The following is a 26,564-nucleotide window of genomic DNA, read 5'->3' as shown; positions in this document are numbered from 1 at the left end:
ATGTGTTAGGTGCAAAGAGCATCATCTAGCACTAAGAGAAGGAACACTAGGCATTGTTTTTGTAACATCACTTCTGCTGCACACTGTGAAGGGTTCTGGGGGCTGCCAGGCTCTGCAATTTGGCCCAAGGCGGCTGCAAGGGGAGAGCAGAGTCCTTGACAGACAAGGACACCTGGGCCCCAGGAACAGGGATGCTATGAGAAACCCTCCTCCCTGCTCCAGTGTAGTTTACTTTGCTTAGTTAAAGTCATGAGCCAGGCCTCATCAGAATCATCAGGATTTTTTGGTTTGGGTTTTTTTTTGTTTTGCTTTTGTTTTGTTTTATTTGTAATTTAAAATATATCAGGGAATATGAGGGGAAGCAAGTTGTAAATGCTGTAACACTGCCTTCCCTGCTCAGACTTTATATTTCTCATCTCTATTATGCTAATGACTTTGTAAATCCTAGTTGCAATGTTTGCATGTTAGGATGTTTGCTAGCATACCTGTCTATTAAAACAGGAGTGGAGAGATGTTAAAGATCAGTAAATAGGATTTCTACTCCAGAAAACCTTTAGAAGGTGGATATGCTTAGATGCAGATAATTAAATACTTATACATAAAAACAAGAAAGACAAATAGGAAGTAAAATTATGGTTATATTGGATTTTTTTAACATATGGATTTCTTTCCTGTTTACATTTTTCTACCATTTAAGAATACTTGTCTCTTCTGCTTCTATCTTCTATCTCACACAATTGAGAAAAACAAAACACATAGAAAACAAAAATAAAGCAAATACAAGTGCTTTACAAGTTTCTGCCTAAATACCAACACACACACACACCTTGACTGATAGCTAATCTGGAAAAAGCAAGGGAACTACCCCACACTGCCTCATAACAGGAGACATTATCCCATGCATGATTTCCTGGCTGATAAACCAGGGTGCAAATGACACAATATCCAGTGCCATAAACCTAAACTTGCCAAGACACTACACTGCTCAGTGGCTCCTGCTCACAGGGGGCACAGACAGGGTTTTGCCCTGCTCCAAAGTGTTGTGCACCATCAGACTATGAATATGACACCAAACTAGACAACTATAATCCAGTCCAGCAGGGAACACTCAGTACATGTCACTAACTCTGGCTTAACCATGGTGTGGAAAGCAGATCACCAACAGCAGAGGAGCCTGCTTCAGAAATATTAACCATATCACACTTGTACTTAGTGTACAGTGTCTAGACAGTATTGACTGCATGCATCCTCCCAGGGACAGCTCTCTGAGACCTGAAGCTGTGCTGCTATAATTAAAGCCTACAGTCTTTTGAAGTCACTTGCTTTTACACTCAGAGTTTTCCTGAGTAGCCTTGCAAGCAAGGCAGCAATATGCACTTCCCTAACATAACAGGTGGGAGATGAGGAGAGGGGGAGCCATCTTTAAACAACTGAGAGCAAATTTACCTGTTTTATAAAGCATCATGGAGGATAGAAATAATGTTCTATTCATCTACAGAGCATAATTTATTTTTCTCTTGAAATGTCCAGTATACTGGTTTATAATTTTGATCCCTAAACATCAACCACAACCTTTAACACATGTATGTATCAGTACTTTTTATTTTCACCTCACAGACCAGGTTTGCACTATACAGACAAATAGATTTTTAACTCTACAGCTTTACTTTTCTTACTAATTTGCTACTTTATTCTCACCACAAACCCCACTTCTGTAAATGGCCCAGCCAAAACACCATTAATTTTGCCTCTAGCAGCCCACCCTGCTCTAAGGGTGTAGCAAGCCAAGGACACATTAAGCTGTCTTAAAGCCCCAGACTTGACAGCTTCTCATTGCTTCCCTCAGAAATCAGCTGGTTGGTGTTTCAGAAAGCAAGTCAAGCCATGAAATAGTCAGGGCATATTGTGGCACAGGAACAGCCTTGTAAACAGTATTTGTTTGGCCAGCAGTGCTTTAGGAGCTGAAGGTCACCAACAGTGTCATCCAGCTCTCAGTATTGTTGTTGGGCAGCACAGCAGACACATCATTCAAAGGCTTCCCTATTATCAGGGGATATTTCTATTAAAAATAAAAAAATAAAAATAAACATTTTTAAAATGCCCAGGCTGTTCTTTACATTTGAAAGACCTGATATGCATTGCAGTGCTGTTCCTTTTAGAGTATACCCATATTCTTCTGTTACCCATTTCTCCTTTCATGCTAAGGATCAAGAGGCACTCTGTCAAGGGCATTTGCAGCTTGATCTCTCTCTGCTATTTGTGATTCTAGAGCTGCCCAGATAAGGTCAGAGCAGAATAACATGTGGCCAGCTCAATGTGAATATCTATGGAGGGAAGGTCAAGGAGAGCAGAAAAGAAATGAGACTAAATACTTGCTAGAGGATGACGAGAAAACAAAAGGAGCTCAAGAATCTAAGCTGACGGTCTTAAACACTCAGCAGTAATGCTGACAGTGGTACCCCCACAAGAGACAAAGTAGCATAAATTGGAAACCAGTAATATGTGCAGAGCTTTGTTTAAAATTAGGGTAGGTATCCATGATGAAGAAACAGAGCCTTTCTGAGATGGTGAAGGGGTGAGCATTTGGCAGACACCAGTCAGTAGTGGAGACTTCCAGTACCAGAGACTGGCTATGCAAAGCTAACTTACAGGAACACAGTAAAATTGATAAAAATCAAATTAAAAGTTTTGCATGGAAGGACAATTTATTTCCCCTCTCTGACCTTTTAATACTCCTTGAAGAAGTAAACAGTGGCATTCCTCTAAACCACTAACCTTTCTCAAATGAAACCACATTATCTAGCATCAAATTTTTTCCAAGCATAGGCCATGGTGAGGGATGGAGGGAGCTACAGCAAAAGCAAAACAACAAGCCTTGAAATAGTGTAAGAGCCCTTTCTGTAGTACTGACCATGAGCTCCAGCTCTCCAAAGAGAAGCAAGTGAATTGTGTTCTAAGCATCTGGGAGCAAGTTAGCTTGGGTTTAAGCTAGCGAAGACCATATATACTGAAATACTTACCCATAATTAGGGACACCCATTTCCACTTTGTGTCATGGCCAGCAGAACTGATCTGACTGTTGTCTTTTTTCCCCTCTGGTCTAGTGCAAATGCCAACTTCTTAACTACAAGAAGATACACAGAAAAAAAAATGTATATGTATATATATATAACCACTAAAGCATGAAACTTTGCTGACTCCTCATGAGGCTACTTATTTTCCCATTGCCTAGTTGGCAAAGGATATGTGATCCATTGTTTTTGAGTTATACAGACACACCGGCGGATAGATGGATAGATAGATAGATGGATGGATGGATGTGTGTATTTACACATGTATATATATATAAAACAGACACAACAGTAGGTTTTATATATCTCTCTGCATAAATCTTCAGTGGAATATAATACCACAGAGTTTATGACAAGCTATTTTCCTGATCCGTTGTTAAGCTTACTAGCTTGAGCTCTGTCCTAGTTTGTATGCTGCCTTCCAACTCATAACCTGATGGGAAGCTTACAGAAAAGCTAAACACAGCTGGGCAGAAGCTGGGTCAGCTTTGGAAGGCAAACCAGGAATCAGCCACAAAGGAACTGCTGCCATGGACCCAAAGTCAGGAGTTTGGGTCATCTTTGGTAACAGCTTGTGAAATATCCAAGGGGATGCTAGAAGCAGGACATAGTGAAGATATTTGTTCCCAAAGCACAGAGAAAAAAAGAAGAGGACCATCATGCCCTCCATATGTGCCAAGATGGGAGAGAAGGTCTCACATCATTCACAAGGTAAGCCCAAGCACTGATGGAAATGAACTCAGTTGCTTGTTTGGAGGTGTGCATAGAGGTGCCTGAGCAAACCACAACACAAGCAGTCCACATGCTTTCTGAAGCACAAGCATAAATAGCCAAAAATGTATTGGCTCTAAGAGTAAAGAAAGAGAATGGAGAAAACTCACAAACCCTGCTCGTCTTCTCAGAAACAGGAGCCACCTTCCCATTTCAGAATAGATTCCTGTAAGCAGAAAAGTACCAAAAGAGGAAAAAGAAAAAAAAAAGTCAGATCCTTCCGTTGAATTCTTCATTTCAATTTAAGTATCCTATCTGCCAGGGAATTAAAAGAAGAGAGGCAAATACTGGAGATTTGCATAAGTTACACTGAAGCAGAGATGCATGCTGGTCTTCAAAGTAGCAACCTTCAACTTGGCTTCGTTTTCCTTCCCCGCTCACTTTACTTTTTTTCCTTTAATCGCTTTTTTCCTTTTAATGATCCTTTCCCCGCCTGCCTCTCTGCAGAGTTGCACGGAAAAATGCTGCCATCCAGCGGCATTCCCAGAAAGAATTCCAGAGACTGAGAGTTGTGAGGGTCTGGAGAGCAAGACCCCCAATTTATCTTCCCAGAGCAGAGAAGCAGCAACGGGGGTGCAGGAGATGCAATTTTAAGACTTGCTGGGACTCTGAATTTCACTGCCGACATAATTATCTCAAATCAAAGGTACGATGATTCTAAGGATCCTGCCAAGCACATTGATTATTCATTACTGAATTCAGCTCACTTACAGGCAAACATTTTTTCTAGCTGATGCATTTGAAAAACCCTGATTTTATTTCCCTAGAATGATCTAAAGAGAACTGTACAAAAAATTTACTAAAAATTCAAATGTCTAATTTTATTTATGTAAATAGAAAAGAAAAAAATCTCCAATTTTTAATACAAAATACTTCCTTTTCTGTCATCTAGAATTATTTTTCCAGCACTCAGAAATTACAAGTTTCTCAGACTGAAAGACATACAGTCTGCTCACATGTTATAGAAGACTGAATTTTTTTTTCCCTAGGAATATTTAATATTATTCAATAACTTACTCGAGGACAAAAGTCTGCAGTCCATGAGATATAGTTTGAGTTATATAGGTTTTCACAATCCATTAGGGCTTTGGAGATCTTTCCATCACTTTGTTAAAGCTTGAAGATATCTGCTCCATGTCAAGAAATTGTGTACAAGCATGTAGTTACATAGCCAGTGTTGTTGTCTCTGGAGTGGGAAGAGCAAAACCAATCCTTTTGAACAAGCACATGCACTTTCAGTAAAGGTCAGCAATATTCAAATTTTAGGGAAAAAGGTGGTTGTTTATTTATCTTAGGGTAAAGTGATTTTGCATAACACTGCCACTCAAAACACATGCGTGCAAGATGAACGCACTGAGCTGTTTAGGAAAATTTAGCACGTTTGTGAGCCTTTGTTTTGGCTGTGCCTTTAGCAGTACGTGCTCATACAGCACATCCAGGTTGTGTCTGCAACTTGAGTTTTTGCTGCCTTCTTGCTCCATGAATCTCCCCAGAAATTCCAAGCTTGGCATGAACTTCACTCTGTCGTTCAAGACAGGGTTTTAAACTTAAACATCTGCTTCCAGAGATAGGCGCAGCTCTCTCTCCCTGCTCTCTGTCCCCGAGGAGTGAATTCGGAACACTTTCCATGGCACTCCCAGAGGTCAGCACTCCCCAATATCCAGCACCCAACATCCTGCCCCTGGGTTGTCTCCCATGGAACAGGTGAGCCTCCCTTTTCCCCCTCCTTTGGGACACAGCAATCTTGTGGGAACCCAGGAAATTCCTCTGGCTGCCCTGGATGGCTCGAGCCCCTGCCCAGGGGGCTCAGAGACCTTGGCACAGAGCCTAAGACCCCTGTGCCTTTGATTTAGCCCTTGGAAAAAACAATTACCAACCTTACATGAAGAATTACAAGCCATGAAAGTTTAAGTAGAATGATAGTGAATTTATCATGGGGTGACAAATAGATTTTTTGGGGTTTTTAGAATGGAGGTGCAGGGACGAAGATGGAGGAATCTGGGTGTGTCCAGCCTTACTCCTTCTTCTTCTTCTTGGCCTCCATCTTCTGCTGTGATGGTGGCACTTTTAGATTGGTTTAGAGTAGAAGCTCATTGTCTAACATAGGTGATAGGTATTGGAAAGTAATTGCAAATATTGTACACGTAGTTTTTAGTGACATAAAGACATAACACCACCCCAGGGGCAGGCAGAATGTCTCTGACTGTCCGCTGAGTGGACCTCAGCAGGTCAGGAGAAAGAATTTTATAGATAAGATACAATAAACAACCTTGAGACTGAGAAATGAAGAGCTCTGACTCCTTCTTCGAGTGCCAAGCTGGGAAAAGAGACTTTCTAACTTATCTTGCGGTCACTCTGACCAGCTAGAGATCCTGAGACAATCTATTAGGAATAAAACCAGGGGGGGTTTTATTTTGGTTACAATCTATTATTTATATTCATTTTCCTCATTTTGCAAAGTCTTCTCACATGTTCAACTGTTCAGTCTCTTTACAGCCTGAGCTCCTAGCTGCCCACAGCAGCCCCAGTCCGACACTAATGTACAGCCCCACCCAAGGAAGCCAGAGGCTGACTGGATCATCCACACCATTCTCCAGTGTGAGGGGATGGAGTCAGACTGTCTGGGTTTCTGTTAGACAGCCAGTAAAGCACCAAGTCTAGATTTCCAGGCCATTTCCAGATTCCACCTTTCATACCATACTGAAGCCCAAATACTCCACTGAACCATGGAAAAGACTTTTACCTCCACGTGTACCCATGAAAGAAAGCTAAGATAGAAAACTGCTTGCCTCAGTGTAAATATGCATCTTGTTTTCTGCTTCATGGACTTCATTCCCAGTATAAACCATTTTCAGCAATCCCATTAAAATAAATGGAAAGCCTGCATGTAAATTCAAGAAATTTTTTATTACTGAAGCCTAAATTTTCCATTCATGCAAAGCCTATATAAATACTTCCATTTCAAATCAACCAAATCATCAACCAAAAGGCTCATCCTTAAAAGCAAGATCAATATATCTACATATTGGACCTACAGGGACATGCTTACAATATGTGGTAAAGGAATGTGTATTCCATACTCAACAGATAATGGAAGGAAATGGGGTTAAATCCGCTGCTGACCACTCCCTATGCCTGTTTGTTCAAATTGTCTCTCTACTATTTTTCCCTCAAAAATATTTTCCATCCTTGTCAACAGCTGGCTCCCTGCTGGCTGGATATTTTGCAAAATTCTTTATCACTCCTGTTTACTGTGTGTCTGTTCTTTGATTAGACATGACTTTACACTTCCCAGAGGTGATGCTGTGGTGTGTTTTAAAAGGATGAAGAATTATCAAAATAAGAGAAGATTGTCCTTCGGGCCTATCCAAAGCCATTAAAATCCAGCACAGTTCAAGAAAAGAGAGATTCATATTTCACAAGAGACTTTATGCCCCCTATTTTTTACACATCCCTTTACTCATGTAGGTTGCATGAACCAGTTTCTGCTAATTTTGCAAGAGCTGAGAGACTCAGATTGTTAAAACATTCTGTTTACTGGCCTGCAAAAGGTCATCTCTTTCAATGGCTGTCATTAAGCCCATTACTGCACAATTTAATCATAGATGCTTAGAGAAAACACTCAAAGCAAAATATCACAATCAGCATGCCTAAGTGTATTACATAATAGATTATTAGAATGGAAGGTTCCAATTTCCCATCAATATGACTGAGTGTATTATTTTCTTGAGTAGACTAATTACTATGAAATATCTCAACCAAAACCTTTCCTAAACTCCATTTATCAGTCATTTACTACATGCATCCTTGTCAGAAGAAATATGCACTTATCTGCTCCATTTAGAATAATGAGACTAATGAGTTTATAATTGTTATTTACCAAAATCCTTTATAAAAAGTAATGAAGTAAATGTAACTGCCACATCAAGGAACTAGAAAAAGAAACTCCCACAGGATAGCCTTTCTGTGGGAATTGCACTGCCGGCAGCAGAAATCTCGCATTTTGGACACAGATACAGCCAGTGGAAGCAGCATTTTTCAGTCTTTCTAACTGAGGGAGTAAGAAAGGTGGGGACTCCTCCCTTCCCAGGATGCTTTTGCTGAGCTGTGCAGAAACATGCAAAGGCAAATCAGCATGAGGCTCAGAGCAATTCTGGCACCACCAAGTTATACCACACACCAAGTTATACCACACACTAAGTTATACCACACACTAAGTTATACCACGCACTCCTGTCATGTATAGCAGAGCATTTGCACACCACCAACAGAGCCCTTGCTTGCCTCTGACTTTCAGCTCAGAGCACTCCATCCTTCCAAGCATTTTGCAAACACTAATGATTTTTAAATGAATAAGTAAATAGAACTGGCATAATAGAATGAAGACCAAGTCTGGGGGAATGCTTTGCCCAGGGCTGCAAGCAATAAATCAATGCACTGCAAGATAATCACATAGTCAAACTGAAGGCTCAAAAAACACCTTAAATGCATGGCAGTACCACAGAGGAAACAGTGAATCCACCAACAGACACCCTTATATTTAAGAATGCTTCTATCTTAGATCCTTAATTCAAAATATTTGTTAATAACCAACCCCAAAAAATATCCACTTCAACTGAAAGAAAAATATTTAAAAATATTGAACCTGAAGTCCTACTGGACTATTCCAAACAGTATTATTGGATTCGGGATGCATTCCTTATCAAGATATCAGATATCACTTGTCAGAGCAGAGATAGTAGAGCATGTAACAAATAGAAATAAATCTGGATTTGGAGCTAAAGTGAGACTGGTAGAATATATCAATTAATTGTTATCATATACTGGTCCAGTTTATAGACTCTTTCCAAAGCATCCAGCATTAATTTCTATTGAAAACAGATCATTTGGGCTGAGTAATATTACTGTCTTCCTATTCTGAAATCCTTTTCCGTCATATTTTTCAGCTCTTTTCAGATGATTAAAAAGAAAAGATTTGAAATTCCACTTTAGGAATAAAAATATTTTAGAAGAGGCAAAACTACATGTAGGAACTATATTTCTTTTTCTTTGTCCTTGTGTTTTACACAGAGTTAGATAATTTCACTGTGTGTTGATAAGGTTATACTACAGAATAAGAATCTCTAAGGAATTGCTAAAAAGAGATAGTACTTAATAAAAATTCCTGTATTTGAAAAGTTGCAAGTAATAAATCCCATGTGAGACATCAGATCCAAGGACTTGATCATTTTGGCTCACCCTGAGTCAATGCCTGACTAGTCTGAGCATTAAATGATGCAGCTTACACTACCAGTAAATTGTTCAGCAGGACTGGCTGAAAGGAAGGAATCCCTTTCCAAAGTTAGCACTTGCAGTAGGTTTTTCATGATCCAGCCTCATGATGAAAGAATTCCAAGAAAAGATGCTGCTATGTTTCTGCTTCCTTTGGTAAGATGCCATCTTTACCTGATAAGAAAAGACTTCTTGTCTCAGGTAGTTATCAACACTGAATCAGCCACAGCAGTTGTAAAAATATTTTATTAATATGAATACTTTCCTATTAAAAAAAATTGATTTGGTTGAAAACTGCATGGGCTTTTTATAACAACATGCCTACTAATAAATTCAGGAATGAAACATGTCCATTTCTTACATTTAAACCTCTGTGGAGATGTTTTGGTTTAGATTAGCAATTTGTACTCTTTTAAAAGTTAGATATTCCCATTATGGAGCAAAACCTACCTTATAGAATTATGCAAATAGTGATTAATTTTAAATCATAGCAGAGATTTGATATGGTTAAAAAATACGAAAAAAGATGAAAAAATTCTAGTGCACATTTTCTTGATGATTGCTGTGCAGGAATGCTGGGAGCCTGTCTACAAACAATTCACATAGAAAAACATTCTAAAAATACCTTAATCTCTTTGCAATTTATTTCAAATGCTTTTGTCAGAAGGACTTTGGTAAACAGAATAGGATAAGTGTACAGTTTGGAGGCAAGTGTTATTATCAGAACATTACTGAAAGTGCCTCAACAACTGAGTATAAGAACAGTAAGAAAAGACACAGAAACATGATTTACAGTTCCCAGCACAGTCCTGCCCTTACCTCCGACCCCTACACAAAGTCCTTGACTACTCTAGCCAAAGACACTGCACCCCATTTGAGCTGTACCCTATTTTCACAGCTTATAGCTTTGAAAATTAAAGCAAAACCTAAACCTTTTCTGAGTCTTTCCTCCCGTCATTGTGAATTCATCCAAGGTTAGCAAAAGCCAAAAACATAAAGGTTCCTTTTTTGCTGCAAGAACAGCAAATCCCAGGGGCAGACATGGGATTGTATATTCTCCAGGGTTTCTCCATCTAAAATCCAGGTGACTTTGCCAATCACCATTATAATGACTAATTCTGTCATGTTTAGAGTCATTAGAAATAATTAATGTTCAGGATCTATAATTCTACAATGGGACAAATGGAAATGATGTTTTAACCAAAATAAGAATATACCCTAAACTGGCTTGAATGGTAGGGCTTTAGTTAAAATGATACAGAGTTTCCTAAACTCTGAGAATATAAGGAAGATATAGAAGATCTTAAAAGTGGACAGAGATGTATTTACAAATTTTAAAAGCTAATATTGCAATAAATTAAATAAGAACAAAAATTCACAAAAACCATGAAACACATACCCTAAAGTCTAGGTACAAAATTCATTGTAGATATGAAAATTCCTCTTTTATCTCTAGGCCCTCATGTTTATCTCTGCAACAGTGAGCATAATAATCATGCTTATGAAGTGGATTCATATTCTTCATGCTTTTTATGAAGCCACCTGTATATCTGAATACTTAAACAAGCATTTCTATAAACAAACAGTGACTATCTTCTTTTTATATCTTCTCTTCTCTCTTCTCTGAGATATTTCTGCAATGTTGCTCCTTAAATTACTCTCTACCTGAAGCATAAAAAAATTCAGTGCTACTTTGAAGCTGATGAAAAACAGCTGAAAATTCTCTTGAAGAACAGAGGATGAAAAAATAGCCCCAAATTTGTAAACTGTGAATTTGATGCAAATTTAAGAAATTTAAGGACACTGAAAAAAATAAACTGTTACTCATATTCCCAGAGACTGTTTCATTAGGGGTAAAAACAGTTTACTACTGATATAGGATAACCCACACCTGGGGATTTGAATTTGTCAAAGGTGCTGGTCAGTTGCTTTGGACAGCAATGGGAGTCCCAGTGATTGGAGTCTGTTGCAAGTGACATCTCCACCTGGGTCAGGTGAGACTCTCCAGACTGTGGCTCTGCAGATTCCTTCTATCCAGCTGCTCCATAGCCTAGACAGCCCCTCTAGTACATGAATGATCCCTTGCTATTGTCTCAAATTTCATAGAAAACATCCCCTACCCATCTGACCTGCCTGAAGAATACTGCACTTCATGGCCATTTCTGCATCTGTAGGAACAGCTTCTACTGATTCACAAGCATCTTACAAATGCATCTTACCTTGGTCTGTCTTGCAGCAGGAACCACCTGGGTGCCACTGGGACACCCAGATTCTTCACTCAGCATGTTAATAATTGTATTTAAGCAAAGAAACTGGTCAAAATGCAGGAACAGCCACCTGGGGAAAATCTTTGGGAAAGTCTGAAATGTCCACTTGGAAAGCCCCAAATATTTGGTCAAATAGTACTCCAAGTAAAGTCAAATACTTAGCTGTGAAGACATCTAGTACTTCAGTCAATGAGTAAGTTTCAAATCATTTTAGTATCCCAGACCATGCATTACCTCCTCTGCACAAGTGACTACCAAGGAATTCCAGGACTCCCCAGGCTGTTAAAAGACTGAAGTGCAGGCTTGCACTCTGGTTGAAACCCTGCTACAACTGGCTACAACTATAACAGGGAAAACTTGACTTTTTTTATTTATAACCTGGATCCCGTAGCCCTTGTAACAAAACAACCACCAACACCACCAAACAGCTACAGTTAATAGCATTGCATGGATGCCCTGAGAAATCCATGCTTACCAGAGAATTCATCCCTTCTACTAGAGACCACCACAGGGCTTGACCACAAAGTCAGCATCTCATTTGCAACACCATTTTACAGAGGAGGAAGCAGGACCCTTGCAAAGTAGAAAATTTGTTCTCACAGATTTGCCACATGAGATTCCTCAGAGCTCAGTTCTCCTAAAGTTGCAATAAATAGAGCACAGGGCTCTGAAGAAAGAAGTCAGCATCCTGCCTTAGGAAGTGAATAGCAATGTGTTCACATTGCAAAATTTTGCTTAAAATAAAGACAACATTTCTCAGAAGGGCCATAGATATGAATATCATCTCAGCCAGCACTGGATTGTGTGAACTGAGAAAAATATGCCTTACATTTATGAATGATTGCTATTTAAAGGAAAGGCAACATATGGCAACTCTTATTTCAGGATTAGAGTGTTAAGACAGGCTACAGTAGCACCTACAGTGGCTGACTGCTAACATGACTAAGGACAGCCATATGACAAAGCACGAGAACTGTGTCAGTCCTCATTGCTTTTTCCAGTGCTTCATATAAATGTACTGGAAAGGTCAAAAAGAGACTATATTTGGATCTCACTTATCCTGCTATTCCACTTTCAGCTCCATGAACCAGACTGAAGGAAACTTGTGAAACATTAGACATTTAAAGCATGGGATAAACATGGGAAGGCACTCAGCCACTTAGATAATGTAAAAGTAGCTCTGCCAGAGTCAACAACTCCCTGTGTATCAGCTCCTGAGAGGCAAGGACATGCATCTCACCTGCACCTGCATAAAATGAAGTGATTGCTGCTTCACTGATGGTTAACTGTACACACACTGGAGTGATCCCAAAACCCTGAGAATTCCTTAAGCCTTTGGAAATCAAGTGTTTTTTAATCCACTGCTGCCAAGATATCACTCTTCTAGTGCAAAAGAAGCTTAAATTCTTAATGTTTGTTCCAGGCAATGCTTTCCAAACACAAAGGGTCAAGCAAAAGATAAGAGACTGCATCAAAAGCAATATATAGCCTGAGATTTGTATGCATCAGATTGGAAAAAAATTAAGAATCTGTTTTTCCATAAATTAAGAGAAAAATTATTTACTATATTCTTCGCGCACAAATCATAATCTTAATTTTTCTTCAGATCTAACTAATGCATGAAATAGAAAAATAAACATCCCCAAGCTGTTAGCATAAAAATTGAGTTGTTCTGTCTAGAGACCAAAGCATCTGGTTACTGTATCTGAGGGAACCTGAAAAACCTTTCCTTCATCTGGCAGGAGAAGATTTACAACCTGTGTAAGGCACTGGGTCTAGATTATTTCAGATTCCTTTCCTTCTCTACAAGCAGCAATACACAACAAGAGGATTTTCCAGACAGTGATTTATTTGCCAAACACTTGAACGTTATTAACAACTTTCAGTAACAACTCAGCAATAATCTGCAGCCTGCCATCAATCTGGCTCCATTCTCCTGAATTCTCATGATTCCTAGTCTGCCATCTTTGATCCTCACCTTGGATTTGTCCTGCTGGCCATTGGAAGAGCTGATGGTATTCACAGCAAAAAACATTATTTAATCTGGCTGCGCACAGCAAATGAAGTTCCTGCTCAAAGTACAGATTTGGGTATTTAAAAGAGGGAGTAAACAAGAGAGACTTTTGCAGAGCAATGAAATTAAATAATCTTCCGGCTCCCCTGCCAGGGGCTTGCAAGAAGACCTGCTCCACACTTTGCTGTGCTGTGGGATTTGGATCCTTTTGTACTGAAAAGAATCTGGGGGACTGATCATTAAAAACACTACAATTGGCCACAATTCACTCAGTCTAGTTGGTATCATGTCTGGGCAGAAATGTATTTCAGGCTGAAAAATGGCGCAGCTTCCCTTAAGATGACAGTTGTTGCTTTTTCTACTCCATTAATTTTTTTCCAGCACTCACTTTTGCAGGAACAATCCCCAAGATTCTCCTTCCACCATAACCCACACTGTGGTGAAGAGTGGGCCGTGATCTTTTAGGCATATAATGAAACAGTAAAAGACTTTTCTGCAATTTGTTTTTGTGAGTCCATTTGCTTTTGATTACAAAGCTGTGGAAGTAATCACTTTAATCCAAATATTTTCCAGATACTTATGCCAGAATGATGCACTCTATAATAAATGGTCATATTTTATGTAAACAGTACAAGCTTTATGTGCTGCTCTAAAAGTTCATCTGTTTAATCTGGCCCTGTCAGGGCACAGGTATTTCAAATCAAAGTATGAACTATATTCTCTTGCTGTTTTCAACATTGTGAACAAAAGGCACTTGTGTTTTCCTGAATAAGTATTGCCTTATTGCCAACACTGTAGAAAACTCTTGTATTTTTTAACATAGATGGAGGCTAAAATTACTAACTAAGCATCCACTTATATTTTGCTCCCCATAACAAGACTGACTGCAAAAGCAGCATGCCCTTCTTGCAGTTCCAGTACTTACACCAGCAGGACTGTCATGAATTGTAATGGATGGCTAATCATACCTTGTGCATGTTGTACAGCACTCTTTTTGATAGTTCCAGACATATTTATCTCAGCTTGCAATTTACTCATGTCAGACTGTATCCCAGCAGCCTCTTCAAAATGTTGTTTTGCTTCCAGAGAACTGGCAATTTTCCTTCTTCAGTTTTTATCCAAACTCCACTGAGTTACCTGAAGCCTCTGCACAGAATTATCATTACGTCCTTTTTTGCCCCATTTCTGCCTGTAACCCTTCTCCCACCCCTTCTTCTGCCACCATGGGCAGTGCCCGCACTGACAGCATTCCCAGGTGTCCTATCATGTCCCCAGGGATCTGCACAATACTGAATGTGCAGGCCATCTGATACCTGGGGCTAATCTTGCCAAGGCAGCCTTGCCAAAGGCACCTTAGATACAACTCATTATCAAACTTTATCTGCCAGGAAGGTGTGAGGCACTCACCTTTCAAAACTAATAGGCAAGTGGCTTTTTTTAATATTACTTTGTCTTCTTGAGAAACCAGATAATGTCCTTTCTCTTTCTATGTTTTTTTGTTTGGTTGGGGTTTTTTTCTTTTTTTTTTTTTTTTTAATGCATGAGTTTAAGCCCACAATCTGCCTCTTTTTCACCATCTGGCAAACAAGTCAGATAGCCCAATTAGTTGGATACAGAGAAAGACTAGAAACGGAGACTAATCCAAATTTCATCTAAATTTTGTTGGAAAGGGAAAAAAATGTTACACAGACCCTGTTTTTTTACTTAACTTTGTGAGGAAAATGTCACTAATTATGTTTTATCTGGCAGAAGTGTATCCCAAACAAAACAGCAGTTCAGATGGAGAAGTCTGATCTTAAGACTCTGCTTGATTATTCAGGTTTTGTGGTTTGAATTAATTTCTTGTGTCTTGTCTATAAGACTTTCTACACAGCTCTTTCTGCCTTCAGCCAAATTGTTATGGAAGGTAAAAGCCACAGCTGTCAAGTGAGTATAATTTAACCACTTCAAGCTAGCAAAGAAGATGGCAAAGAAAGTCTCAGTGAAATGGAAAAGCTTTCAAGCATGACCCAAGCCCCCATCTGCTCTGAGGGAGCATCCAGCATACAGAAATTATTTGTCTGACCTGATCCTTAATTTTTTTTGGATATCCACCAAACACTCCCCATGGAGCCCAACTGTTTCATCACGCTAGCAGGTAGAAAGTTTTCTTTCCTGCTATCAGAACTAAATGGAAACTTATTAGTTTCCACTGTATAAATATAGGATAATTTCTCCCTCTCATAAGCAGTAAGAAAGACTGAGTATTGCATCTTGTTATATAATCTATATAAATGGCTAGAAATAGCTAAGGAGCTATTAAGTAACAAACCCCATTCTCTTTATCTTTCCTATGAGGCCACAGTTTCTTAACACCTTACTATTTTTCCTAGTTTTTTCTCAGCTCCCACATTAGAACAAAACATTTTTAAATTATTTCACAAAGATATTTATTTGCCTCAAGTTATCATTAGTCCTCATAGTAAAGCACTGGAAGATGTTTACGGTAACAGGTGCCTGGGTTCAGGCCTCAGAAGTCCCTCTTTAAAGGGCATCTTGCCCAAGGCATAGCAATAAGTAATGATGTTTCCATACTCAATTGCCTCCACCACGAGTGCTGTTTTCCAGTGAGAAGCATGTTAATTCATGGATTCCCAACAGCAGCATCTTTTGAATCCTCAAAAATAACTGCCACACCTGGGCCACAACAGTTGTGCCATTTGTCCTCCCTTTATCTTCTTCACTTTTGGATGCAACTGTCCAAGAACAGATGTCCTTTTAAACTCATCCCTTTCCCTCCCCCATCCCCACAGCTCGCCTTAGCTGCTGATGGCCAGCAGAGCACAGAGAAATGCCCATGAAGGATCTTTTCTCATATGGGGGAATAGCAGGAGAGCTGGAGGGAAAAGGAAACAGCAGGAAGCTTCCAGGATAGTAAGGCAGTGCACACCATCATCATCATCTTCTCTTTATCACAACCCAGAATTACAGCACTCTATGCTTTAAGATTTGTTACCCTGCCCAGCTTGTGGTTCTTCCAGTGAGGTTAAGGCATAGCAAACAGAGCAAATGATAAGGGACAGTTGCTTTAAAACCACAGTTTGCAAATTCAGGAGTCCTACCCAGGAGCCACTGAGTTGCCTTCCAGCCCATTTTCTCTCTGTGCTCCCACTGATTTCAGCTTGTTAAATTATTCTTCACTAGGAAAATGATGGGAGAGGTCAGTGACTGATCAGAAACAAACCTGAGCCAAAAAAGCACATTGCAAGGCAGCAAGCTCTCCTGCACTGTCTGTCAGATGGACAGTGAGGGACTCTATCAGGCTGCACCCATTTCCTGTGATCACTATCTTTCCCTTTCTCACATTAAAAACTAACACCACTGACATGCCAGAACACCAAAGAGGTATCAGCCAAATTATTTTCATTTTGCATCCAGACACTCTCTACACAAAATGGAAATAAAATGTCTATATTTCAAGGCAGTTAAAATGCCATCATGCCAGTCTGTCTGTCTATCTATCCAGGTCCATCAGTCCTTTCTTGCTATTGTTGACCCAGGCAAGTCACAGTCAGCCAGGCAGAGGAAGTTGTTCTTTTCTGAGGCAGAGAAGACATGCAGAACATGTTTCTTTTATATTCTTGAGAGTATCATATCTTAATAGTGCAAGTGTGAGAGAGAGTTACTAATGTCCTCTCCTTCTCCTTTTCTCCACACCTTAGGGAAAAGCCCTGCAAGTTTTACAAAGAGGTAACTAATCACCTTGCACAGAAATGAAAGGTTTCTGAGAATGTTATCCCTATCACAACATAAATAACAAATAACTCCACTGAAGACAATGAAGTTCCACTGGGATAAAAGTATTAACCAAGGGTTAAGCATTTTATGCAGAATTCATTCCTTTTAAAAAAATCTTTGGAGCCCTTCCACGGAAAAGATAAAATCCTCTGCTCAGTCAAAAGATTGGTTACAAAATAACCTTTCAGAAAGGTTTCCCATTGAATTTTGAGAACTTTTCCATTAGTACAGAATAATATTGTCTCTGGAAAGTGCTTTGTTCCTGCAATGGTACAGCATCTATACAATGCCACTTCATCTGAGCTATTAGAGCACACAAAGGTAGCTGGAGTGTGAATCCATTTTATAGAGGCTATGTACCACTTAGAGTAACGAAGGTAATAAATTCTGTAACTGCCAGCATTTCTTCCCAATGCAACAACATTCTTATTTAACTTCACAATTTAAACTTAAAGCCTGACAAAAAAGGACAAATGCTCATCCTGCTAATACAGAGTTGTCTTCTTTGGAATTGAGGCTGTCATGGCAAAAGCCAGGTAGGGAAATTTCTCAACTTTCAGGGCAAAATTGTTCTAAAGCTTTTGTTTAAAACCCTGTGGGAGAAAGAGGATTCATTATGAGAATGGATTTTAAGAGAAACATCATTTCAGCAGTGGTGTGTTTGACCTCAAGTATGATTTTTGCATTGCACAGTACAAAAGAAATACACTATTTCTAGAAACGAAGTAGCTCCAACTGGTAAAACAAAAGACATTGTAGACTGAAAAGTATCTGAGGAACTGATTGTCTTTCATAACAAATGAAATGAAAATTCCACTCCATTTACTGTGCTCCCATGGGAGTAATGCACACAGCTAAGTTTCAACCAAATGGAAAATGCAATAGCAGTACTTAACTTCATTTTCTTGTATCTGTTCTCAATTTTGCAAGGGATATACTTTAAACATCTGTAATAATTATACTGAAATTGTTTCTAAATTAAATGTCACAGAATATAGTTGAGAAAAAACAGCTTTCAGTACATGTATTACATATTGTTTTAAAACAATACATATCAATGATTAACTATCTGCAAGTACCTTTAAATAAAGGATAGTGTAGGAAACACAGTGGGATGATCCTTTTTTTCCTTCTTTTCTAAAAGTGTTGCACAAGATTGTCCCTAGAATCCCAGTGAAAGATCCCCCTCTTCCCAACGCCTGCATCTGAAATCACAAATTCCTTGGAGAAATTATGTACTACTGGTAACATTGACATATCAGAAGACTTCCATGATTTTCTACTTGACATACTGAACACAATGAAGTATAATTCGCCTGTTTGAAATCATGTTGTAAAAATGGTTTATTTTTAAATGGAATAAATTGAAGTACATTTTTAAATATATATACCAAGGGTGACTCTGTGTGAATATGTATAAATGTGCTCATGCAGGCTAACTTGTGCAATATGAGCACCCTTTAGGGACAGGACAATTACAAATCCACCAATTCCTCCTCCTTTTCTTCATTGAGCAGACATTCTGGGAGATTAATTTCTTCTCCTCCTCTGTCTTCCAGAGAGATGTGAAGAGATATACTCAAAGCTACAGCTGAGATTTCATTTTATCCAAATGGATATGTCAAGTGAAATTAAGACCACTTAGACTTACCAAAGTTTCCACCATATTCCATATATTTTTTTTCTTTTTACATAACTTATGCTAACCTGACTATTTTTGCTTCTAAGGTAGGCTCTGTGAAGGAGTCATACAGCTGTTCATATTTTAGATGGCTCTTGTAACAGAGCACAGCTCTCCGAAGATGTAATTAATGGCCATGTGGAACAGGATGACTCACCATTGCTTAATAAGACACAAGTGCTACAGGCATGAGCAAAACAGGCAAATCATACAAAGAGGTTATCAACATGTCCTTCTTATAACCCATGTAGGAATGCATTTTCTGTCTTACAAACTACAGAAAATATTTTTCCAATAGATTATGGATACTTCGGTGAATGTTACTGACTTTATTTTGCACACCCTTCTAGCTCTGAAGTAAATTTGCTACAGGTACATCCATGGCACTCACAGCTCAGGAACAGTTAACCTGGGCAGTCTAGCTGAGAAATGGGACATCTGTCACTGCCATATTTTCTGAAAAAGCTGTTTGCCCAGGATTTTCTCCTGGGAAGCTGAGAAGCCTCAGAGAAAAATTAAAACAATAATTATCTGATTCGCTTTTCCTTTGTTTTGCTGCTTTGGAACGTGGTTTGGACACTGTTTGCCAACAGGTGATTGTTTGATTGGTTTCGTGTGAATTGTTTTGACCAATTACGTCCAAGTTGTGTCAGACTCTGAGGAGAGTCACAAATTTTTCAGTAATATCTTTTAGCCTTTTGTCTGTATCCATTCTGTATTCTTTAGTATAGTTTAGTATAGTATTCTTTAATATAATATAGGTCATGAAATAATAAATTAGCCTTCTAAGAACATGGAGTCAGATTCATTCTTTCCTTCCTTCGTTGGAGGTCTCAGAAAATCCATAAGCACAGAGGGTCCACAGACATCCATAAGCAAAGAGGGTGTAAGCCAAGAAAACGAATGGTTTGTTTGAGGTTTTTTAAGCCGAACTAAAACCAAAGCAGTATAAATAAGCTGAATTGTTACATATACACAAATATGACTGTTGTCGTTTCATTCACCAGTAAAAGATTGCTGTCTCAAATTATTTCAGGAGCAAACACCAAATTCCCTGGCTGCCAAACACTAACCTGCAAACCTAACACTAGTGACAACTGTCTTGTATTTGCAGGCTTCCCAGATGAAGGAAGGAATGAAGGAAACTGACTCCATGTTCTTAGAAGGCTAATTTATTATTTTATGATTCTATATTATAATAAAGAATACCATGCTAAACCATACTAAAGAATACAGAGAGGATACTTACAGAAGCCTAGAAAGATAGTAATGAAAACTTGTGATTCCTTCCAGAGTCCTGACACAGCTTGACTGTGATCAGTCATTAAGTCAAAACAATTCACATGAAACCAATGAAACAATTACCTGTTGGATAAACAATCTCCAAGCACATTCCAAAGCAGGAGAAGCAAATGAGACAATATTGTTTTCCTTTTTCTCTGAGGCTTCTCAGCTTCCCAGGAGAAAAATCCTGGGCAAAGAGATTTTTCAGAAAATATGATGGTGACAACCACTGTCCTAGTGAGACGATTTCCCTCTGGCATTGTTAAAACCCTTGAGTTCTTTCACAGTCGTCTTTGTCTATCTTTCTTACTTTGATCCTTTCAATATATCCTCACATGGCATTGTTTAACAGCCCTCATACAGGTCAAAAAAACCCCTAAGAATACTTTTTTTCTTGTTTGTTGTCTTTTTTTTTTTTTACACAGCCATCACAGAATAAATTAATCATCCATGAACACTTGCTATGAAGCACCACTACGTCACGTTCACTTGGACTTCACCTTTTTCCTTCACAGAAGCAAATGAACAGAGAATACATTTATACACTTGAATAGAGAAAAGTAAACAGTTCAAGTATTCTGTTCAATCATCCATATAAAAAAAGAAAAGCAGTCAAAAAAATGAAATTCTTCACATCAGGCACCTCATTTTTTGTTTTTAGAAGTGCTCAAGAGAAAAATCAGAATAAAAAAAATTAATGTCAGATCAAAAGAAGTGGTGATGGACCTGAAACAAATTGCAATGCACTTGAAATATTCATTTCCGGAATGTTTTTTTCTCTTTTTCAGAACTGCCAACAAACTGAACAACAATCTGTTCCTTACAATCTATTGTGCTCTTAAATTTTGTTACAGTAGCACATAAAATTGCAAGTGTCTTAATCAATCAAAAGTGACTTCTTAAGGAATTTTATTCCTTGATGATAAGTTTACCTCTACTGAGAGGTGGCTAAAGTAATTTTATATCTTTTATATTTGATTTGTTTCTCTTTGACTCTGTAGTTTAGTTTATTTAACATGGGGCTAACTCCAGCTTATTGTTTTTACATAAAATTACATCAGGAGGAATAACATATTTAATCAGGAGAAAATACTGAATATTTACCACAAAACCAAATATGTCTTCCTGTAGTTGGATGATTCTTTTGTTTATTCATCCCACATCACCACCATGTTTGAATGAATCAGCTTTTTTTGATATCTCCTTGTCACAGGTGTGCAGATGAATAGCCTAAAAGACCTTTCTCTTTCCACTCTCAACAAAAATCTAAAATAAAAAAATCTTCCTAGAAACTGTTTAAAAATATTAAGCTTACAACAAAAGACATTTTTTTCTGAGAACTTGTCATAGATTCCTATTCCTTGGACTGATATGATCCACATACTTTTTAGGTTTTATGAAAACTTCTGACCCTCGAGGATAAATGCCATCCTCAGCACGTGTGGATGAGCTCAGTACTGTTGGAAGGTTTTTCAATGGCAGACCATTGAAAACTCTTGAATCAAAATGTTCTTTTCTGATGAAGTGATTTCTTTGTGGCTGCTTTGTACTCTGTTTTGTTCTGCGCTCTCTCTGCACGCAGGAGGAGTTCCCTCAAGGTGACCTTCCCTCATCCAGTGCCCATGGGAACAGATCTCCAGCCACCAGCAGCACCACGGAACTTGCACAATTGCAAGCATCAGGAGGGAAGATGGGAATCAACACTTGCCTTTATCCACTAGTGTCCTAGGGTGACGTTATGATGCTTGTATCCCCATTTGTGTGTTCCGTTTATGCCGGATATTATGTTCTGTGTCTTCAAGACTGGCTCTGAAGAGTGAAACTTTTGTTTTTGTTTTAGTTTTGGTTTTGTTATCATCCTGGTCCCCCACGGTTGGTGGGACACAGAGACGAGGCAGTACATAGTGCTGCTTTTGCTTTTTGCTTGGCTTTTTGCTTTGCTCTTGTTTTGCTCCTGTATTTTGCTCCTGCTCATTAGTTAGCTTAACTAAGCAGTCTGAATTTTTTCCTGGACTATTTCTCCTTTCCCTTTTTTGGAACCACTTGAACCTGCTCCAGACTGGGACCTGGGAACGCCGAGAGTTTGCACTTTGACTCTGCCCTAGCACCAGAGGGACTGATAACACAGCAACCACCCCCAAGAGAGACTTTCTGAATTTGTTGTCTTTTTCAGAGCAGTGAAAGAGTGGTGTCATCTGGAATTGCTCATTTTGTGTGCTGGGGAGTGCTGTGCCTGTTAAATAAACAGGATATTTCCACTTGTCTCCAAGGAATCCTTCCCAAACTGGTTGAGAGGAGGGGAGGTGTGGGTTTGCTTTCTGAAGGGGCCCCCTTTGGAGGCTTTCTCCCAAATTTGCCCTAAACCAGGACAACTGGGTAAGTGGGTAAAGGGAAATGTGCACTAAGCTGAAGAGTGCACACAGCTAAAGAGCAGACCTGCTAAACCAAACTAAGCACCTCCTTCCCTGAATCCACTAAAGCAAAGCTGGTCAAGGTAGCTTGGAGCAAGGCAAAGGAGGAGCAGTTCTTGCCGTTGTCCCCACATCTTGGCATCTATCTTGTTCAGAAAGCATGGAGCAATGCTGAAGCAGACCCCAGTACTCAGGCACAGATCCACAGGGGCTCTCATAATGACTTTTCTTTTTTCTTTTTTTTTTTCTTTTTTAATTTCCTCTGGGTATAACTGGTTACAATTAAGCCAAAAGGTATTTTACTTTCACTGATCCTCTCAGTGGAAGGTAGATTTATATCAAGAGATCACTTTGTATTCTTAAAATTAACAATCTGTCTAATCATGCTCTAGGGCTTTACAAATCCTTCATGCATACAATTTGTCATTAGCCATTAATTTCACTACCATTGGCACGCTAAAGCTCTGAAGAATTATACCAGGAATAGATAAGAAACAATATCACTGCAATAGGAGGAAATCCCCAGGCTCACCAGCCTCCAGAGGCAGGGCTTCAGGTTCCTCATTTTACCATCACACAGCTACACAGAGAACAATTACCTTGGTAAAACCAATGCCAAAAAAAACATGAAATTTCATCCCACCAGAGAAACAGAGGTCTTATTTTTCTCAGGGCTAATTTTACACTTTCCTAAGTTTAAAAACTTCTGTCACTAAAACAAGAACAAATCTAAAATAAATGAAATATTTTGTATATATTACCCCTTTTCAGACTGCCTTGCATTTAAGCTGGAGGGCTCAGAAATATTTCCTCTGTCTTTCCATTGGATGAAGACTAGAAAAGTTCCCCTGATGTTTCAAAGGATATTTTAGTCTCAAATTAGTGGAAGAAAAGCAAGGGCTGTGTTGTGCAAAGGTACACTTAGAACAAAGACAGGGAAAAAAAATAGTGTTCTTACAAAGCTATTACATTTTACTTTTAATTTTAAAAAGAACTCGACCAACTGCTTTTGAGTGCTGTCCTTAGACTCAAAAAGCTGAATCCTTCATGTGATTATCACTGGGATTTTGATGTGCAAATCTAGAACAATCCTAGAACTATTGAATTATTTGAAGGTCTGATTTAATTCCGCATTATATTTTTGAGGCCTACAGGGCTGTGTCAAGTCCAGACTGTCTTTGCACAAGGGAAAAGTTGTGCTTGTACAGTACAAAGGATATGTAAGTTCCTGTCATTTTCCATCTTTCTGCTCCAGACCCACACATATACTTTGTTTCTTCTCTACGGGCTACTAATCAGAGATAAAGTCCTGTGAAAGATGATGTTAGAAAGACATCAATTAATGCAAAGCCTAAAATCCCGATCCAAAATGATTGGTAGCAATTAAAGGGGTTCCAAAATGGTGCTGGAGACTATGCTACCACAAACTTTATTGCATCTGACAATGTAACATAAATGTGTGCACAGCTATAACAACAGGACAGGATCTGTCACATTTAAATATTTAATAAAATAGTACTCTAATCAATGTCCTAGCACCCTACACATAGGAAGTCTTCCCTCATTGCTGTGGTGATGAACTTATACCATGAAACTAGAAACCTAATTACACTTGCTTGTGACCACAGAATATAATTATAACTATCACCAGCCAAAATAATTGGACAGTCTTCTTACTGAGTGGAGATGCTTGGATAGGAAGGAATTCAGAAATTTAACCATTAGCTTAATCAGAGATGAAAAAGGAAAAGAGAAACAGCATTTGGAATATTGGGGAACATTGGCAGAAGCATGCATTGAAGAGGAAGTGAAAAACAGAGAATTTAATTTTTTAATCTAACATCAGCATTGATATTAGCATTTAGATATCAATTCAGAGAGAAAGCAGAATATATTATAAAGAATCCTTTCTCAGTTGCATTACTATGTCTGGATGGATAAATCTTAAGAGAACGTGAATTTGGCTAAGGACAGTGTGAGACAGTCTGGTGACAATAAAAGCAAAAAGAGGAAGCATATGGGGGAAAAGAAATACAAAATAACACAAAAAAACTCCCAAAAAAGAACAGAAACAAGGGAAGGCCACCACCCTTCTTGCCTTTTAGTCAGCTTCAAAATACTGTCAGCTCTCCACCCCCAAATATGTGTTAGACTGTTTCCTAGCAAAGCACAAGGCCCTGCTGTATAAGCAGCAGGAACAAGGTGACAACAGAGAGGCCGGAACAGAAGCAGGATGAGAGGCCCCAAGGCAGCAACAGTGGTTTTAGCACCTGCTGCATCTTCTCACCAAACACAAAGGAATAGGGGAAAAAAAAAAAAACACCTAACATTTTTTTTCTTCTTGGCAGATGAATCCTTTAATTCAGCACCTGCTGCCCAATTCCAGTAGCAGTGTGCAACATCCATGGATGCATTGCAGGAGGCCAGTGAGGAAACGATGGAGTCTCTGGCACCAGGAGCTTCTGCTTAGCAAAAGGAAGTAATAAATCCCCAGCGGTCCCCCATGGTTTGGAAGCAGCCACAGACTGCTTCCAATCTTCTACACAGCATCCCTGACTCAACTAAAACATCAGATTGTGGCATTGCTGCTGATCCAGGCACAGCAACAGCACTTTGCTGGGAGGCTGGGGACAGAAAAGCAAAGAGGACATCATGGGAGATCAAGGCCTGACCTGTTCCTCCTCCTGTTGCTTTGGATATAGGAGGAACAGGGCCAGAAGTTGTCTGGTGGGAAATGAAGAATAACAGCAGCAAGTCAGAGAGTTAGGAAGAGAGAGAGAGAGAACTTGTCTCTTACCTGTGTTCTAGATTCAGGTAACTTTTATACCTAAATTTTAAAGGTGTGCTCTGGTAGAGTCACTCTGAGCATCAATGTAACACATGGCTTGGAGCAGCTCCCATGCAGGAAGCATTCACAGAAAATGGAAATGACCAGGCCTCCAGGGCAGATGTGAAGTAATCTCTGTAGCTGATTCTGTCACTGCCAGCAAAAGGGTCCACAAGAGCAGTGGGGAAGGAACCAAAACAGACATTTGGCATTGGGCCATGATTTCTGAAGGCAGACACCTAAAAGGCAAACCATGAAAATAAGAAGAGAAAGCAGAAGAATCAAGCCTGAATACACCACAACATCAAACGTGTTCATTCCTTTTGGAAAACTGCATAAGAACTAGAAACAGCAGAGACATTGAATGAACCTTATTCAAGAATTTTGAAATACTTACACATATCACATTCATATAAAAATGATCTTATGGAAAATAGGAAATACAAAACATCTGTAAAAGGCCTTTACCATTCAAATGTCAAGTTTGCTTTTGATCATTTCTAACACATTATTTATTTATTAACAGAATTATACACTAGCAAATTATATGCAAGTAAGGAGAATTGGTAATATTTTCTGTTCACACGCTGCACTGAATCTACCTTTAGTCTGCAAAAACATACCCAGCAGGAAGATACTACAGTAGGAAGAGCAGCAGTACCATGGTTCTCTTTCACCCAGCCTGTTCTATGCACTGAAGGAGACAGCAGGCCTCAGAATACAAGGTACATGACCACAGAATTTTGTCACTGCAAACACACAAGTGAGAAAAATTTTGAAATTTAGGCTAAACCACTTTAAATACCACAACTCTTGGAAAACTGGTCTCATAACCTAAAAAAAATTTCTATGCCATTATGTGCATATGCTTTCTCACTGTTCTTCACTTCTTTGGAAATGAAACTCTCTGCAGAGGATGCAAGATATGGTGATAGCGCATTACTCATCATCCCCTCTCTTTCCACTCAGCAGTTGGTTTAATTACAACTGAGCTGTGAGGAAGAGGAAAAAGAGGTATTTTTCCTGCCCTTTCAGCAAGTCAGATTAGGTCAGCAAGGGATCCAGGGAGCACAAGGGCTGCTGCAGGAAGGATGGGGGTAAATTGCACATCCTAGATGTAGATAGACAACTGATGATGTCCTAAACCATCAAAAAGCTCCAAAGCACACCCAGACTTATTGCTGGGGCCT

The 26,564-nt window shown here is 39.1% G+C and overlaps 1 long non-coding RNA gene across 4 annotated transcripts in view; it reads right to left on the bottom strand.

The window, feature by feature from the left end:
* LOC135444058 (uncharacterized) overlaps nucleotides 1–26,564 on the bottom strand; it is a 127,341-nt gene that overhangs the window by 66,152 nt on the left and 34,625 nt on the right. For 3 of the 4 annotated variants that reach the window (XR_010439159.1, XR_010439158.1, XR_010439156.1), the window contains exons 2-5: nucleotides 25,345–25,613; nucleotides 4,860–5,028; nucleotides 3,957–4,008; nucleotides 3,021–3,124 (exon numbers count right to left, since the gene is read on the bottom strand). This is a non-coding gene — a long non-coding RNA (uncharacterized LOC135444058). Of the gene's footprint in view, nucleotides 1–3,020; nucleotides 3,125–3,952; nucleotides 4,009–4,859; nucleotides 5,029–25,344; nucleotides 25,614–26,564 lie in introns of all 4 variants that reach the window. The other variant, XR_010439157.1, reaches the window with a different exon arrangement.

Source organism: Zonotrichia leucophrys, chromosome 2 (assembly GCF_028769735.1).
Source record: "Zonotrichia leucophrys gambelii isolate GWCS_2022_RI chromosome 2, RI_Zleu_2.0, whole genome shotgun sequence".
Classification (NCBI taxonomy): domain Eukaryota; kingdom Metazoa; phylum Chordata; class Aves; order Passeriformes; family Passerellidae; genus Zonotrichia; species Zonotrichia leucophrys.
Note: the sequence above shows the minus strand (reverse complement) of the source record. Positions and strands in the feature narration are given on the sequence as shown.